We start from the raw sequence: 6,000 nt of genomic DNA, 5'->3' as shown, positions 1-6,000 counted from the left end.
CAAACATACCCTCTGAGATTTATTTAAATTATAAATTATCCCCTGTGGTTCTAAAAATTACATTATGCCCCCCTAAGGTTTTTAATTTCATAACAAATAGGTCATTTTATTAATACATCATCCAGTTAATTAACAGTTTTTAATAATATTAAAATTTTATTTCAATTAATAATTCAAATAATTTTATTATCGTATAGGTGAACAGTTAGAAATTTCACTTTTTCAGTTAATTCTGTTAAATAAAAAATTCTGATAGGGAGGTGTTTGTTATTTTCAAAATCACAAGGGAGCAATTCATATTTTAAACAAACCTCAGGGGGTGTATTTGTAATTTACCCATAAAACATTAATATATATGTTAGATCTGAAAACTATTGCAGACTCTATGATTTCATCAGGCTACAGCAAAGAGTGCGTGAAGATTTACAAAATTATTTGGAAATTCATTGTTGATGAGAGCTTGTGCCATCTTAGAGTTGAGAAGTTGAATCCATCACAATTTCAGAAAATGGATTGAATAATCAAGGTCAATATCAAGAGCTAGGTCTACGCGATGAAGACTGTGGTGAATACGCTCTTCTACGGGGAGAGAATCCTTCTTTGACAATCTCAATGAAGCACGATTCAGAAATTCTGAAGCACCAGAGATGAAGTATGAGCTTCATACTACTCGATCTCCTCAATTTATATCTAGGGTAAGATTTGTTGGAACAATCTTCCGTGTAAAAAATAAATTGAAACCAAATCAAACAAATAAAATAAATAACTTACTGAATTTATTTTACCGAACCAAATGAATAATAAAAAGATCAAGTCAAGTGTGTAACACTCTGTCTTTAAGACAGATTCACCCGCTACAGTGCTTATGGAAAAATGGGGTCTATCTCCCAAGATACAATGATCTTCACAAATTGTAGTAGCACTCCAAACAATTTGTATGACGAACAAAACCTGTGTTCTAATACTCTCTGAATTTTTCTCTAAATAACTAATATGAAGAATAATGCAAACAAAGTAAGAAATAGACTGAAAAAGATGATTTTCTAGATGTTTTCATCATGCCAAACTGCTGGAAATGAATCTGAATTTAAAGGCTTCAAGACAGACTCGAACAGGTCTGAAATTTAAATAAACATATGCAAATTCTAATTGGAGAGGTGCAACAGATAGCTGCTAGGCAGTTTTGATCTGTTGGAAAAACTACTGCAGTTAAAAACCTATCTGGCAAATTTGAATCTGTCTGGGTTCAAACAGATTTGAAAACTGTTTGGATAGTTTAATTTGTTTTGGAAAAAATGGACTGGAGGAGGTAACATTGGACAGAAAAAATTAAATTCAAATTTGGTGCGAATTTTGAATTAAAATTCATATAAATTTTGTTCAAAAAATTAATATCAGAACCGACTCGACCCACAACCCACACCTGTACTCGGCACAGCTCGGCTCAGCTAGCTGGTCGGACGGACGAACGGCACCGCCGCGCGCGTGTGTTGTGGTTTGGGCTATGGTTCACAATGTTCATAACTCCTTCCTTCTACAAACTTGGGGTACCACTTGGGGCCCAACCGAAGTTAGTACACCAAGAGCTTATATACTCCCAAAAGCTCTCTTAAAGTTTCAATGTGGAACAACCCATTTCAAGGAAACCCATATTTACTTCTTTAAAATGTCCATTCCACGAACGCAAAAACGACGTCAAGTTCTCATTCACTCATAAATGGTTTTGATAAACTGTCTGCACCATGTGACTTGTCACGTGACAAGGAACATGTCACCTCTTTGGACCCACCTCAAAAGACGTGTGGACCCCACTCAATTGTGGGCTCAAAGTTGGCCCAAAATAAGCCTATAAAAACCAATTTTTCAACAATCCCCCACATGAATGAATTTGACGGACAGAAAATGTAACAACATGATCTAATTACAGAAAGTACAGAAATTGAAAATATTCTGCAAAGGATAGGTGGCTTTTGGCTTTGAACCTTCCCTTGTGAGACACTATTGGATTTACTAGCTAACCAGTGAACATGATGTCTTGAACTGTTCAGCCATTTGTGTAAACTAAGACAATAGAACGCACACAGTATATCCCCAGACACAGTTTAGTTCTCACTATTGTGTTCATTTTGGCCCTAAACAACCTGGTCTTTCATAAGTACTCTAAAGACTTGTAGCCTTTCACAAATCTCATAGAACCGACCCAGTTCACACTCATATAGGTGATTCTTATGAAGAGTATCTTGCCATACTCCACTAGGTACACCTAGATATAAGAATCATTAAAAGTATTACTTAACTTAAAACGCTGTAGACATCATTATTTTATCATAGAAATGGGTAGGAGTTGGACTCCACAGTGATCCTTATGAGTCATACACAACTCAGTTGTCGCTTTGAACCTAGATCTTGGGATCTCCAGTCAACTAGGTTGGGTTGCCGTTGTGGTAACTCTTATTTAATAGGCTTAAGTCCCATTTCCATGAATTTTCAACTAACTCTCTTGCTAACCCTTTGGTTAGTGGATCCGCTATGTTGTCTTTAGACTTCACATATTCAATGGAAATAATTCCATTAGAGAGTAGTTGTCTCACAGTGTTATGTCGACGACGAATGTGTCGTGACTCACCGTTATATATATGACTCTGTGCTCTACCTATTACTGATTGACTATCGCAATGTATGCATATAGCAGGCACTAATTATAGCCACATTGGAATATCTTCAAAGAAGTAGCGAAGCCATTCTGCCTCTTCCCTAGCTTTGTCAAAAGTTATGAATTCTGATTTCATAGTAAACCTAGCTATGCAAGTCTGTTCGAAAGATTTCTAAGATACAGCTGCACCACCAAGAGTACAGACATACCCACCGGTGGATTTTGAGTCTCTAGTATCTGATATCCAGTTTGCATCACAGTATCCTCCAAGTACTGCTGGATATCTAGTATAATTCAGCCTAATGTTACGAGTAAATCAGAGATATCTTAGAACCCTTATAATTGATTTTCACTGTTCTACTTCCAGATTACTCATAAATCTACTTAATTTACTTATTGCATAAGCTATATCTGGGCGAGTGCAGTTCATCAAGTATATTAAGTTTCCAATAATTTGGGCATACTCTAATTGAGAAATACTTTCCTGTTCATTCTTAGAAAGAAACAAATTAACATCCACAAGTGTTCTAGCAAGATGATCATCATCTTTGCTAAATTTGTCAAGTATTTTCTCAATAGAATGTGATTATGACAAACCATAACCTTCTGATGTTTTGGTAATTTTCATACCAAGAATTACATCAGCAATGCCCATGTCAAAATTTTTATTCAACATTTTCTTGGTAGTTTTAATCATGTCATTATTACTACCTATGATGAGCATATCATCTACATAAAGACATACAATGACATAACATTTGTCTGTGTTTTTAATATAAACACATTTGTCACACTCATTAATTTTAAATCCATTTGACATCATTGCCTTGTCAAATTTCTCATGCCATTGTTTTGGCACTTGTTTTACACCATATAATGATTTAACCAATTTACACACTTTCTTTTCTTTTCTTAGAACAGAAAATCCTTCTGGTTGTTCCATGTAAATTTCTTCATCTAACTCACCATTTAAGAAAGCGGTTTTCACATCCATTTGATGAATTTCTAGATTGTACAACGATGCAATAACAATTAGCATTCTAATGGATGCTATTTTAGTAATTGGTGAATATGTGTCAAAGTAATCAAGACCTTCTTTTTGTCTAAAACCTTTTACCACAAGTCTTGCCTTGTATTTGTCAATTGATCCATCTGCTTTTATTTTTCTTTTGAAAATCCACTTGTACCCAAGAGGTTTACAACTTGGTGGTAAGTCCACTAATTCCCAAGTGTGATTTTGCAAGATGGATTCAATTTCACTGTTTACAACTTCTTTCCATAAAGGAGCCTCAAGACTGGACATACCTTTTTTAAAAGTTAAAGGCTCATTTTCTAACAAAAAAGTTAGAAAATCTGGACCAAAAGATTTTGAGGTTCTAGCACGTTTCCTATGCCTCGGTTCCTCTTCTTCATTTTGATCTATCTCTTGCTCTTGTTCTTGATCATGTTCTTAATCATAACGAGTAATAGCATCATAAGATATTTTATTAGTACTAGTCTCTTGTCTAGTCTTGTTTGGAAATATCTGTTTAAAGAACGATGCATTCCGAGATTCAATAATAGTATTTACATGCATTTTGGAATATTCTGATTTATGAATCAAAAACCGATATGCACTACTATTCTTGGCATAACCAATGAAAATGCAATCAACAGTTTTAGGACCTATCTTAGTCTTTTTAAGACTAAGAATAGCCACTTTAGCCAAACACCCCCACACTTTTAAGTATTTGTAGGATGGTACCCTCCTATACCACAATTCATAAGGTGTTTGATTCACTATCTTTCGGGATACTTTATTAAGTATATAATTAGCAGAAAGTATTGCTTCCCCCCACAAGTTCTGAGGTAATCTAGAACTGATTAACATGGCATTTATCATTTCTTTTAAAGTTCTATTTTTCCTTTCAGCAATTCTATTTTGCTGAGGTGAGTAAGGAGCGGTGGTTTGATGAATTATTCCATGTTCTTTACAAAAATCACAAAAAGGTGATTCATATTCACCACCGCTACCACTTCTAAGTTTTTTGAGTTTCTTACCAAGTTAATTTTCAACTTCATTCTTATATTGAATAAAAGTTTCCAAAGCTTCATCCTTGGTTCGAATTAACTAAACATAACTATATCTAGTATAGTCATCTTTAAAAGTGATAAAATACTTTTTTCCACCTCTAGTTTGAATTGATTTAAAATCACAAATGTCACTATGAATTAATTCAAGTGGTTCTGTACTTCTTTCAATTGAATGAAAAGGAGTTTTGGATAATTTTGCCTCAACGCAAATTTCACATTTATGATTTGAATCAATGTTAAATTTAGGTAAACATTCCATATTAATTACTCTACGCAAAGATCCATAATTAACATGTCAAAGTCTACCATGCCATAAATTTGAAGACTCAAGCAAATAAGAAGAAGATGTATTTTCATTAATAACAGAGGGTACAACAGTCATTACATTCATTTTGAAAAGGCCATCAAACGTGTAACCTTTTCCTACATACATCCCGTTTTTGGTAAGTACAAATTTGTCACTTTCAAAAACTAGCCTGAACCCATTTTAACTCAACAAAAATCCGGAAACAAGATTCTTGTGAATATCCGGTACATGCAGCACATTGTGGAGAGTGAGTTCATTTCCAGATGTCATTTTCAGAATAATCTTTCCTTGTCCTTCAACTTTAGGAGTTGAGGAGTTTTTCATAAAAAGTTGTTCATCGTTATCCTCTATAGAATAAGATATGAACATCTTTTTGTCGGCACAGATGTAGCGAGTAGCAGCAGTGTTCACCCACCAATCTTTAGGATTTCCAACAAGGTTTGCCTCAGAAAACAACTGCAGAAAGATTTATGACATCTACAACCGTGGAAATTTTATCTATTTCAGTTATATTGGCTTGAGCAGGCTTCTTGCTTGATCTTTCTTTGCCTTTACATTTGTAACAACAATCTTTGGCCCTATGTCCCTCTTTGTCACAAATGTAATACTTGCCATTAAACTTGTACTTCTTAGTTTCTCCTCCTTTAGATAACATTTTCTTCTGCCATCTTTTAAAATCAGTTCCTAAGAACTTCTCTGGTTTTTCACCATGATTGACTAATACAGTCACAATAGGAGGAGGGGTTATCGCAATTGCAGTCACCATACCAGTACTGGTTTGAACGTTAGTTTGACCAGTTTTAGTAGCCATGGATTCTAAATTATAAAACACAATTATAATTAGAATTTTATATTATGCAGAAAATTTAAACCAAAACCACAGAATTAAATTCTGTAAAAAAAAAAAAAAAAGAATTGTAACTTTTATTTCCAATTAATTTGAAAATAAAATAAAATTTTATTTAAC

Source organism: Camellia sinensis, chromosome 11 (assembly GCF_055761805.1).
Source record: "Camellia sinensis isolate YWXY chromosome 11, ASM5576180v1, whole genome shotgun sequence".
Lineage (NCBI taxonomy): Eukaryota > Viridiplantae > Streptophyta > Magnoliopsida > Ericales > Theaceae > Camellia > Camellia sinensis.
The sequence above is the reverse complement of the archived record's forward strand: the minus strand, read 5'-3'. Positions refer to the sequence as shown.